This window comes from Argiope bruennichi, chromosome 8, assembly GCF_947563725.1.
Source record: "Argiope bruennichi chromosome 8, qqArgBrue1.1, whole genome shotgun sequence".
Lineage (NCBI taxonomy): Eukaryota > Metazoa > Arthropoda > Arachnida > Araneae > Araneidae > Argiope > Argiope bruennichi.
Window position 1 is genome coordinate 130773965 of NC_079158.1, and position 14425 is coordinate 130788389.

The window sequence follows — 14425 nt, forward strand, 5'->3', positions numbered from 1 at the left end:
AACATCTCTGATATATATATATATATATATATATATATATATATATATATATATATATATATATATATATATATTCTGACATCATTGTTTCAAATGAATTTTATGATGATGTTAAAAGAATTGAATTATATGTTAAATCATTGACTTAAATTGAAAATAAGAACATTTGCAATGAGAAACTGTAAAACGCTTCAAATAATTTTTTAACAACAGAAAAACAAAATCAAAACCAATTAAATGCGCCTTAAAGAAATAAAAATGATTAGGAAAGTTTCGAAAAGTTAACGATCGATCAAACAACGTAAAATCGGCTCCTATATCACTTTCTTTCTTAAAATACGTTCTTCTACAACTATATTCCGAAGCGTGATTGATATATCTAAATTAAACAATAATTTTAACGTGTATATTATATATAGAGTAAACTATATAATCGATTGAGAGTTGTTCGATGATCCTCTGATCTTCTTAATCGTTTTAATAAATCCATAAAGCACCAAAAAAAGAATACAAAATGCTTCATTTATTTGAACTCTGCTCCATTTGATGGATAGATTATAATATTTCTGTATTCACACTAGATAGCTTTATATTTACCCATAAATAAATAAATGTAAACTTTTGTTATTTAATATACCTTTATTGTGTACATTTAGCTTTATATGCCCGTATCACGTATTTTAACATTAAATGGAATTTCTCTTATGTATTTTGAATATCTCAATAGAAAATAATGTATTTTAATTCAATGGATGTTATTATAGTTTCAATTGTATATATTTTATGGCTGTAATTAAAAATTTCCTGGGTGTCTCAAAATGTGTGAGCTTTTTTTAAAATAATTTTTATTACATCCACAAACAAATCTTTTGAAAATTCTTTTCATTATCTGAATTTAAAGCTTGACGACAAACTATGTTTTAAATTATTTATTTAACAGTTAACTTATTGACTTAATTATTCGTATTAAATAATTTAAAATACTTGGTGATGCAACAATTTGTATCATTACATTTTTTGTAGGAAGATTCACGCAGCATTCCTGTAATCTAAAAACCGTTTTCACTTCCTCAAGAACATTGAAATCCCAATGAAATTAAATTCTACACATTTTGCCCGAATTTAGAAATTAAAATGTTTCACAAAATAAAGAATGCTTTTTTTAAAAAAATTTGGACCAAAAGGTGAATTTATAATTTTATTTTATGAATTATTGGGTTGAAACTCATTTGCAATTATTATCAGATGAAGAAAGTATAACGAAATATTATTTAATGTACTTTTAGTTACGGCATTCCCAAATCAATTGATTTTCAAATTCCAGTAGACAATGAAATTAAATGTTTCGAAAGTTTTCCCAGTTTTGAGGAATAACTTCGGAACAAATAAAACTATATTACAAAGATATTTTTAATGAATAATCTAGATCATACTAATTGCTCCTACATGTATACTACAATTATTCTTAATGTGCTCAAACATTTAACTTTTATTTCTGATGAAAAATCTTTTAAAAATGTTTTACTCTTCTGGATTTGTTTACTTCAACAATTTTTTCCTGAATTCTAAGTTAAAATGCTTGCTTTAGCTTTAAATATCACGTAATTGCATGTTCCAAGCTGTTCATCAAAGTGCAAAATTTTCCTTATTGTAATCTGATAATTGTATAAGGTTAGGATGAGTTTATTTTGTTCATTAAAATTAACAAATTAAAATAAAATCCCCAATAGCTCTAAAGTGTGCTTCCACACTATATACCAAACATTGTTGTTTCTATTATATTCATTAATGCATTTCTCCAAATTACCACCAATGTTCATCATTCGACGCTGCTCTTATTCTAAATAAATTAACTCTATCGAAAACGCTTCGTTGCACCATTAGCAACATGGGTTGCATTAAGTCATTGTTGCCATCGTAAACAAAATCAATAGTTTTCTCTTCAATGTTCACTCTTTATTGTTTAGAAATTATTCCTTTTTTTTATTTAAGAGAATAATTTCTGGTTGGCTTCCTAAAACTATTTTAAGTTAAAAGAGGTTTGAAGATGTGTTGTTAAATAAAGACTGTTTCGCTGAAAAGAAAGTAAAAAGCGTATTAAATAAAGCACATAAAGTTTCTTCAAATCCGATGCTCATATTTATTTTCGCTAAACATTGCCTGAAATTAACCGAAAATTTGGTTATAGAGGAAGACTTTCATTACTTTTCTGCCTTACTTTCACAATTAGGAAATCCAACTTGAAATGAAGCTTTTTGATGTGGCAAACAAGAGAAATCATAATTTGAAACATGAAAAAGGTATCAGAATTCATTTCCTGTATTCAAGAAAGTAAAGAATATTTTTTAAAAAAAACTGCTTAGAAAATAATTTGTTATACAAAATGTAACAAATTTATCATGAAATATTTTTCTCCTTTAGTGTTTTTAGCATGCAATGAATTCAAATTGTTAATATTACTTTTCTTTAAAACATAGAATTACGCAGAAGTGATTAATGAAAATAAAATTTCGCACCTTACACCAAAATTAAATTAGAAAAAAAAACTCAGATTGGTGCGAACGAGGACCATTGGGAAAGCTTTATTTTCAAGCAACGAAGAAAAAATTTCAAACTCTGATGAAATGATTTCACTCCCTTTCAATCGCATTTTCAAGTCAAGGCTTTCCTTCGTAATAAATGTAGAATATGTTTTTAAAAAGTTATTTTTTTTTCTGAAAGTTTTAGATATTATTACGTAACATTCCAATAAAGAACCAAATTACAAAAGAAAGTGCTTTGCCCTTAATTTTCTTTTCTTCTTTTACCAAATAACTATTCCACTAATAACATGTCTCTGCCCGGTTCAACCAAAATATTTACATTCATAAACTTTATCTAAAAAAAAAAAAAATTACCATTTTAGTAACGATGTTTTCTGGTGCATTTTCATTGGTGATATCTTTGGAAACTATTATTTGAAAGGAAATGATATACACTACATTTTAAAATTTAATCAAAACAAATACCAAAACTACGAAATTAATTATATTTCCGTGAGAGTTCTATGTGAAATTTTACATTAATTCAGCAGTGTATTTTTAGCTTTTATCTCTACAACATACACAAAAGTGAATTTTTTATTAATGGGAGGAAACTTAAGCAGGCAAATAAATACTATAAATAAAATTATGTATTTTATTTTAATTATATAAATGAACTATGCATGAAAAAACTTCCTGTAAATATAAACTTCATAAACGTTAATAGGCATATAACATATATAATATAATATAGGCAATAGGCTTTTAAAATATTTTTAGACATTCTAGTTTGCATTTAAGAATGGGCTTTTTGTGCAAATTAGGAGCAACTATAATACTCTTATTTAAAATCCCATGCCACATTTCATCCATTAAAGTCATACCATTGGTAAATTAATTATTGTCAAAGAAAATAATTATCTTTTTTTTTCAGTTCTGGAAACGGCGAAATTCATCAAATTATTAAAGATAAAATTCTGAATTTTCTAAAATTAAATTCATTTGTTTAACCTTTTAATATCTAGTTTAATTCTGCTGCATTTATTTTAATTGAAAAACTGATACCTAGATCATTCTGAATTTTGAAGGGAGAAAAAGGGAACTTTAAGCAACTGTTGTTTAATTTTTAAAATATAACCCCTTCTCCTTTCAGAACTTTGAAGGCTGTAGGAAAAAAGGCAAGCAGTTTTAAGGGCAGTTCTTTTTTTTTAAAAGCAGAGTTTGCAAATATATAAAAACTATAACAACATATAAAAGCTGTAATAAATCCATAATTAGGATATTTTATAAAATGTACAATTAAAATTTTTGGAAAAACATTATTGTAATTTTTGCACTATTTTAAAGTTTAATGAAAACACTTCCTAATTCGATTATTTATGAGCATTTTTAAGTTAGTTCTATGCTGGAAATTATAACTGAAAATCAACAGGTGTCCCCTCAAATCCTCTCGCACACTTGCAAATAAAAAGCCCTTCTCCTTCCGGCTTGGCGTTCCCTGTCAGAGCCATAAACGCCACGAATGCTTATTTTTTTTCTTCCAGAGGCTCGCAAATCAGATAGTGAATCGTACTTTGAAGTGTAAAGAAAAAGACCGAATATGCATTTTGGATGCTTTTCATCGATCGATTGACACTAAAATTTGACACTTGTGTCTAAAATTCGATTCATTTTTCCAACTGACTGAAATAAGAATTTCGTGAAGAATTACAATTCTGGTCACAAGACACAGGTGTTTTGAGTTATCACGAAAGTGCAGATGGCCAAATAAGATTTGATTAAAAATTTAACGTAAATTTTCACTTTAGATTGTAAATTTGTGGGCCAAGTTTTATCCATCTTGCTCTTTTCTTTTGTTGTTATGTTAAATTTTATTGAGAGACAATGAGACTGACAGACTGCCTCTAAATAGATTTCACTCATATTTTAGAAACCTGTAAATTTGATATAAATGCCATATACTGAATTTCATGGGTCTACCTCAAAACATTCTTAAGTTATTGCTTTCACAGACAGACAGAACAATTCCAAAAAATTGTTTTTCGGATCCATGGGAATCTGAAACTGGAAATTCATCAGAATCCCAAACTTATATTTTTTTGAAAGATATCAAGACTATTCTGTTCTTATACGAGAAAGTAAAAAGAAGAGGAAATTCTGAAACAAAATCCTACCGAGTAAAACCAACCTCGAAACAATTAATTTCAAAAGATATACTCTAACACTTGTGTGTTTAATGCAATATGTATTCATACGAAATGTCATTAATATAGTTTTTGTAGCAAATGTCGCTTTTTTTTCAGTAAGAATTAAATTGTTTCCATCAGTGATTCGAATATTTGATTATTCAGATCTATTCTGGGGCCAAATAATCTGAATAATTCGGCATTACGTTAACATCGAGTGTGTGATTTTTAGTAATATCATGTCTTATTTAATGTCTTATTTTACATTTTATGTCTTATTTAATACAATGATATGAAATATGTTGCTCGATAACTGTTAAAGAATCCAGGGTTTGTAAACTCTACAGGAGAGAACTACTTTCCTTGTTAGAACAACCTTTAATGCTTTTAGCTATGATAAAAGTGAAGATGTACAAAGATCAAGGAATAATTAAATTTTATTTCGTTTTTTCCTCTCTGGAAACAAGAACTCAAGTATATGTGGCATAGACACGAATAGAATAATGATATTTCTCAGATAAAATTATGTATTAATAAGATGTATGACGTCGACTCAGGAAAGCATCTTCTTTAATTCTAATAAGTAGTATTATTCTGAAATATCCCTGGGATAGTGGTCTTCTTTCTGATCTGGTCTTTTATCTTATATCCCATATTTTGCTTTCTTTTTTCCTTTCACAACAAGTTAAGGATTCTCCACAAGTAAGTGTCACTGCTGTATTTGATATTAATTTCATATGGGTTGCAAGATACCCGTTCTGGATATCAGTTTCTGAGACTCAGCATCGCGTCTGATTAGTATGCTGAAAGTAGCTAGTTGCGCTCAGCCCCGGGTTAGTATGCAAGAAATGTACTGAAGCTGGAAATAATACGAACCGGTGTTTTATCCGATATGGTCAGAGTTGACTACTATTGTCGGGTCTCTGATCTCTAAATACTTTCCAGTGTTGTTTTCATGCAAAATTACCTACTTCGCAGTAAATGGCTTGTAATGCTGATAAAATATCACAGTCCAGTAGTTAACAGGTCGCTTCTATTTTTCACAATAACTTATTCCAATAGTCCCATTTTAAAATTTAGAAAGTTTTTGACAATTTGCCGAAAGGCCAAAAATAATAATAATAATAAAATAAAAAAAACTGAAATCAAATGCAAACGGAATACTTTCTTCTGATATTTTTTTTTAATTTACATTATTCAATCTAAAAATATCGTCTCACAAATCAGAATGACCAGCATCTGCCATGAATCCATCGGCAGAGCATCTCATTTCTCATTGGTTGGTCTATGGTTCAATCTCAGCCACGATACTTTAGCCAAAGACTGGAATTCTTTTATTGCAAATGTTATATATTATTTATCTAAGATCTGGAAGGTTCTAGATCTTTCTTAAATATTCAAATTGGATTTTTCTAGAACATTTTAAATATATATATAAAAGCTGAGCCCCATCAGTTCTAGGAAGCTTCTCAGTCTCGTTCTGTTTACTCTTTAAGACATCAACGACACGAAGATGGCAGGCGCCGATTTATTTTTGAGGACTGGGTGTCTGGAACACAATGATGAACCGTTCCTGGGATGGGAAAAATGATGCGATGTATCAGGACGACACGTTTCACTTTCGTTTCATAATTTGCTGCTGGCGGGAACATTTTCTTTCAATCTAGGGTGAATGTGTTTTGCTTCCTCATTTGCATCAGAAATTCTTTTAGTTGGGCACCAATGTGGTGGAATGAAGCTCATTATGATCCTTGCGTTGGAAGCAAGAGGACGTATGTTTTCGGGAACATTTCTTTAATGATCACATTTCACACAAAACGCGAAAGACAAGACAAGAAATTAACGCGTGCACACCTAACAGAATAACATCTCATCCCGTTTTTAATAACAATCGCAGTGCACTATGGGATGCATACCTAATCAGATATTGCATTCTATTATCCAAAAGAAGAGATAGAGTGCTGCAACTGCTACAAACTTCTAAATTGCAATAAATTTTAAGAAAATCCTTAAAAGTTAATTTTTTAGTGAGACTGTTTGTTGCTTCGATATAAGAAATACTGTTGGTACAAATATTTTAATCCTTTTAAATCGAGAGAAAATTAGGTTTTTGAAAATGTTAGAGGTTGAAATGCTAATGACTAAATTTAATTACTTTGAAGTCAAACCCATCCTTTTTATCTTAAATTCTTACCAAAGTTTTTCAATTAGAAATTTCTATTTTTAAATCTAAATAAGTAGCTTTACATTGATTTTCGTTCGTTTCAATTAAATGTAATTCCTTTCGGTAACAATGTTCGGTAACAATTATTTATGTTTAACAAAAGTAAATCATCAAATCTAAAATCAATTATTAAATTCGGTTTAATTATTTTTCCCCGTAGTAACGTAGAAAAATATTAGCTAAACCACTTGAAAACTGTTCCCATTGGAATTCCCTTCACATATTTATAAAAAGGATTCTCATTAAAAATATAATTTTCGGAAATATTAAATTTACAAATTCAAACCAGTTAGTTTTTGTAATACATTCTCTGTTTAGATATTCAACATATATAATAATACAAACATCTATTAATTTTTCGTATGGTAGATTTCTGTACACATTTTCAAAGTATCAAGTTTATTAGCATTGAAATCTTTTAAAAATTCCACAACTTCTTTGTTGCTATTCATTATTAAATTATCTTCATTTTTAGTTTTATTCAGGATAATTTTTAGGTATTTAAAGAAATGCTTCTTCTATAGTAATTATAGCTATTAGTGCTACAAGTCAGTGGATTGAAATTTTAAAGGTTTATTTTTGGAATTTTACTGTTTGGAACAAATAAGGATAGTTTAAAAAGCAAGTCTTTTCAGAGAACGCTGACAATCTCTTGTCCAATTTTTTTATCCCGCTACTATTTAAAATGTGTGTTGAATTAGAATATTTGTTAATTAATAATTCTTTATAGTGATATTTACAATTAAACTTAAATTATTGACTGCGTTATCTATTACAAAAAATATATAAACCCCTCTCTTGTTTTTTTTTAATTTCTTTTTTCAACAATTTGTTAAAATAAAATAATTGTCCTTTGGATTTGTTATTACTAGAATTAATTTTTATTTTTATTTCTTAACAATAATTCTGACTTTTCCAATCTCAGAATTCATCCAATGGATGGTATTTTCTAGACATTTTAGCAATAAAAATATTCAAATCCTGTGCCGTAGAAAAAGATTGTTTTAATATTAACTTTTCTCTCAATCTAAGTTTTGTTCCCCTTTCCATTAGTTTTTTTAACATGCTAAATCAATAATCTTTAAATTATATCCTATTATAATACGCCCTTTATCAGCATGTACAAAATCGGTATAACTTTAATTGTTAGAATTGCAATTTTCTTTGTCTATCATATCTAAATTTCTGTCATAAGAAGTTCCAGTCAGATTGTCATCAACAGAACAGTGGTGCCTTATAAGAGATGAAATCAATAAGTTAAGTTTCCAGAACAGGTTCTCAAAATGTTTGATTGACCAGAGATACAAAGCTCCACCACCAAATCATCCCCCCTGAATTGGAAACAGTGGGATTAATCGTGCGGCTTTGAAATAACCTGTCCTATGAGCTTACTATATAAGATTTTAAATAAAATCCCATTCATTGTTTATTTATTATAGAATTCATTGTTTAGTTTCAAATGTTTTTCTTTCTCCCCCCAAAACATTTTCACCTATAGTTTTTGCGTTAAGCACTTATATTATTTTTTCTTATATTTACGAAGATGACTTTTTGTTGCCCATTGAAGAAATTTCTTCTGAAAGTGTTCTTATCAGGCCGTTTCATGAAGTTCATAAAATGAAGTGTGGAAACCACATCAACTTTAAATAATTCTATAAAAATTCTGAAAGCATGAATAACAAGCTAGTATAATCTTGAGCCATAAAATGAAGCAATGATTACAATCCTCTTAATCTCAATGTACACTTACCCAATCATTGAGTTATTTAGCATGTGACCCAATGGAATGTGGAATGGCTGAGATTTTTCCAAATAATCCTCCTCCGTATCTCACCAATGAATATGATAGTCTCCTTTCCGCTTAATGACGTCGAAGTATCGGAAGAATTCCAGTTTGTCGTCAGAATCCTCTCAGCTCAGCACTTTCGGAATTAGAAAGTACTCAACCTCGTCATCGCCGACGCTTGTTGCTGATTTGAAATGAATTATCGCACCCATTGCAGACAATAAGATCGTTTCTCTAACAATGTATTCGATCTTGGACAGCTGAATGAATTGTTAGCTCTTTCTCAGCTTTATTATAAATGGATATTTATAGATTGTCCAAATCTCTTTCAGATATGATTTTGTATTAGTTTATTTTAAATATGTTTAAGTTTGAACAGGTATGGGCTTTTAGGGCTGAATACAATAGAACTCAGTTAATTCGAATGTTTTTAATTCGAGTGATGCGTCATTCATCCTGCTATTTTGCTCATATTTATTATGAAAATTAACTGTTCGTGTGAATATGACATGAATATTAAAAACTAACTACCAGAAACGATATTCTATTTTTTTTTCAGAAAATTATTAAATTTTGAGATGAACTAAAGTTGTTTTAATAAAATAAATGTGATTCAATTTTAAATTAACGCAAAAATGTCTATATATAAAACTTACGTCTTTAAATTATAAAAATCGAAGTAGATTACTTTTTCAATGTTATGTCTTTTATATTTTCTATTTGAACAAAAATATATTGCATAAAGTTTTTATATATGCTTTTTTATATAAAAAGACTTACAAAAAACATGTTTAGAACATAATTTATTTCATTTATTTTCATTTTTTATGGGTACAGGCTGAAACGTTTACTTTTATTATCCAATTGGAAATTTACAGTGGAAGTTGGTGATTCATTATTTAATCCTGGACTGTACTGAGAAACACTTCCATTCTAAGGAAAGGAGATATTGTTTGCCTTAATTTTTAAAAAAAGAGCTTCCTTTTGTTCAATTTGTTTTTAATCCATTGGTATTTACTGAAGTTCATCATTGTAAGCAAAACTATCAGAAGAGTTATAAAATACAGATTTTCGTCTGTGATTATTTTTCCTTTTATAAGAATATGTATAAAAAATTTGAGCAAGAGTATCCACAGATCCTTTTCTGGTGCTCATAACTGGGTTTTTAAATGATTTATCGTGAGACATTTTTTCTCAATAGTGATTTATTTTTGTACATTGGAATATACAAAAATATTTGTATATTTTTAAAGTAAAGAAATGATAAACTAATTCGTGAGCTGAATTTGATTAACCTAATCATCTTTGCTTATTTGATTCATTTTTTTGATTTGATAGTACCAAACAAAGTAATATTTCATTTAGGCAGAAGTTGACCCAGTTAGTAGAAGTAAAGTTATCACATGTACCAATGTGCTCTCTAAGCAAGATTACTTACACTCATACGCCGTGGTCTTTTTTTTTTTCTTTCTTGTTTCGATTTGGGTTTTTTACCAGTACAAATAGGTACTTTTAGAATAAATGAAATTTATTATCACATCAAGAAAACATTTTAATTCTATATTGCGATGGTTTATTTCACATATACAGTTCATCGGTCATAAAAAGGTTTAATTGTTCGGCTATCGTAATATTTTCATAAAGATAAGAATGTCTTGACTTTAAAAAAATTGCCTAATAGGAGAAGATTAATCTTTGTGTGTTTTTTTCTTAAGGAACTATACTATGAAAGGAGCTATCTTCTTAAGGATCTATTCTTAAGTAACTATTCTATGAACTATCTTGGAAAGAAAATACTTTCCAAGAATTTATTTTGATATATTATTTTTGAAAGAGCGATATTAAATACTAGGTTTTGGAGGATGTTTAGAGAAGATCATATCGAAAAGTACATTATTACAGTTTGAAAAAGATTGTCATAAAATAATACAACATCCTAACTAATCAAGTAACAACTGTCGTTTGGCATACTCAGTTCAAAATAAGTTTCGGTTCCAATAGACTAGAAGAGAGTGGCAAGGATAATCCATTCTTTCGATTTTCTGCAGATGAACTTAAAGATATTTTCTGTAATGCAAATCTATTTGAGCTCATTCAAAGATAAAATTGAAATGCTGTTAAAAATTATATTTATGAATAATTTTCCTCCGTCAAGTACGTCCATATCTTAAGCTATCTAGGAGTGTAATGGATGAATTATTTTTAACTATTGATTCATTTGAGAAAGCTGCAGTAAAATATTTTTAAAAACAATCGAAACAAATATAATCATTTATAAATGAATGCATATCTATATTTATGGTTTATTTCCTCCATTTATTTTACAAAAAGAAATAACACCATTCTATACTTTCCTTTTCCATCCTATTTTTTGCTAACTTATGTATTTCTTATCTCTACTAATAATTAACAGGAACGTGGGTTGTCGTTCCTTAGGAAATATAGCTAGAACGTGAGTTGGGACAAATATACTTTGGAAAGAAAGAATGCGTATTTCAAAGAAATTTTTTTAAAATTTAAATAAAATTTTAATTATTTCAAAATTAAGTTAAATTTTGAAATTTCTTATCATAACTACCGAAATTATTATAGTTTACTAATTTCTGTATAAATAATTGTTACGTCACCTTAAAGCAAAATTATTTAGCTTTTCAAGGATCCAATAAAAGTTTTAAAATATTGTAAGCATATATGTTTACAATGCGCATATTCTGTTATTATATAATAGAATAATACGTTTCACTATTGGAAGAAAACTTGAATCATTTTCATTATTGTTACAAATATTTATTTCTGGATATTTCTACCGTAGTAGATCATAAAAACATATAGAAACGGTTTCATTAAGTAGGTTTCTGTTTAATGTAAACTTTCAGTATTCATTTTGAAATTTATTGTTGTTACAATTAAGGTTTAACTAAACAAGTAAATAATGAAGAAAATTTTTTTAAGTACGTCCATTTTTAAGCACTGTTACTTTTTTATGCAATAGAGTTGGATACGTAAAAATATATTATTGTTCGAACTGCTTTAAACTTATTTCCTGAACGGAATTTTTTGTTGAACCAGAGAAATTTTTATTGAATAATACTCTTCTTATATAAATTATAAAAAGTAATCTGAAGAATAAAAAAGAATTTAGTAGCTGTAAGTCAAACAGATTGGTCTTTAGAGTTCTAAATCCCACTCAGACATTCATCTTTATCATTAGTAGAGATTAAATTTTTATTATTCGAAATCGATTTCTCATGCAATTTCATTATTCCTCAAAAATAGCAATATTAAGTTTTTAACAAATATTTTATGTTTCTCCTTTTTTACAAATTGAAAATGATACTATTTTCACTCAATCGCCCACGTTTATTATTGCCTGAACAAAGCAAGTTTTAAAACAAGAGGAGTTTGTCGAATAGTTGGTTATTTTTACATGACTGTGCGTTTCACTGATTCAGTATTCTCCTTTTGAATGACGCACGAAACATGCTCCTCGTTTCTATGCATTTATGCTTTAGTTTTAAGTGAAAGTTTTATAACAGGTTCATAATAAAATTAAATACATTTCTTTCTGCTTAAATGCAAAAACACTTCGGAAACAGGCAGGCATTTTTTTCAAATACTTTTGGTAGAAAAAGGAATTCAATCTCTAAATTGAGGATAAAGTTAATTATTCCATTAAAACAAAAAATGATTTCCAAAATAGATATAATTTACATTAATTTACCATGCATTAGCGTAAGCCAAACATTTTCCGAATCATTTATAACTGAATATTAAGCGAGGAATCTGGAAATTAAATTTTCAAGAGAATAAATATTCTTTAATCACTTTTAAAACTGATTACTGCAAAAATCGTATCGCTTTGAACTATGGTCCAAGGAGGTCTAGCTAAGCCTCTTACTCAACTTTCTCTACCATACCAAATATGATTACAGCATTTTTCACATATGGTAAAACAGATAAAGAATACGCATGGTACGTATTCTTTATCTATTTACTGTGCATAACTCTTAGAGCTATGACCTCGTATTTATTGACGAGTGAGTGATATGCCAATGTCTACTCTTTTAAACTTTGGAGAGCCGCAGATCTGAATATTTTTTTTTTATCACACTCATACATAAAATCTGTCTTCCTTCCAAAATGGATGAGGTTGTATTTTAATGAAAATATTTGTAATTAAAAAAAGATAAAGGGCGCTCCATCCGTTTAAAACATGCTAAGTGCATGCATGCCTTAGGGTAAGTTGACCAATATGAATGGATACGCTCAGTTTACTTCTAAGGATAAAAATGCTTGCATAGTTTCAATGCCAACATCATTACATCCATGGAAAAAGAGATGAGCTGCTATCTTTGCAATTCGAGGGAATTAGACTAATATATTCCCCTCGAATAATTTCGAATAAAAATAAGGATGAAATGTATGTGTGTGTGTTGACGTTCTGCAGATCAGAATGTCTGATCTAAAGCTACCAAAATTAATATATTTATAGATTTTGAAAGGTGAAAATGTGCAACTCGGAGAGCGACTATTTTGAATTTTAATAAAAATTTATTTGAAATTTTAAAAGAGTAGTTACAATACTGCTAAAAATTATACAAAAATCAGGAAGTTTTCATAAATAATGCAGCTCAAAAATGAGTTTTGCATCATCTAAAAATGTAAAAAAAAAATTTTCAATAATTTTAATTTTATATTAGTACAAAATTATTGAAATATTTACAATCTTTAAAAATATTTTTTTTGCCTGATTTCCAATAATATATTAAATTGTTTTTGTATTGCTGAAAGCCAGAGAAAAAGGATTCTAATTAAAAAATGCGTCATTTACAAAATGAATAACAAAAAGTGGTTAGAATACTGCGAAAATTATTAAATAGATGACCCAGACAGTAAATGCTCTCTTAGCAAAATTATGTTAAGGGACTAGTCTTTATTAGAAAGATTCATGCACTCTATAATATGTAAGATAATTAAAATAACATCTTTAATGGTTGATAATTTGAAGGAATCAATGACATTAAATCTACATGATTTAACTGAAATAAAACTTCACCAATAACACGAGTAGAGAAGCTCGTTTCCAGTATAAAAAGAAACATTGCTTTTAACCATTTTTTTTATGTTTTACATCCAAGCAGACAAGTTCACTTTTCGATGTTTTATGCATTATACTTACCTATAAACAAGTTTCATAAAGGATAATTATGAATAGTTTTCATGATATCTCTCTTACTATTCTACTTTCAGCAATGCATTTAAAAAGAAAGTATTAAAACATAAGGAAAATTTGAAAAATGAATATTTTAGCAAACACGAAAATTTAAGGATGTTTGAATTTTTCGTTGGCTTATTCAAGAATTCAATTCCATCCGGAATTTAGCCTTCAATTAATAGTAAATATGGAAGGAAACTTGATGGAAGGGCTTTATAGAACCACTTACTTTTAAAATTAAAAAAAAAAAAGAAAATATTGGTATAAAGATTCCCTTTGTTATAAAACACTTTGTATCTTTTTCTACCTCATTTATAAACTTTTCTATGTCAATTTCTCCCCCAAATATATATTTTATTGATTCTGAGATTAAAGTAAAAGCTTAATAATCTTTAATCTTGCGTTCTGCCTCTCTAATGATCCTGTGGTCGTGAATAATTTCTGCCAATTTGATCTCAGTGTATCGCTAACGAAGTATGCAGGAAAAATGGG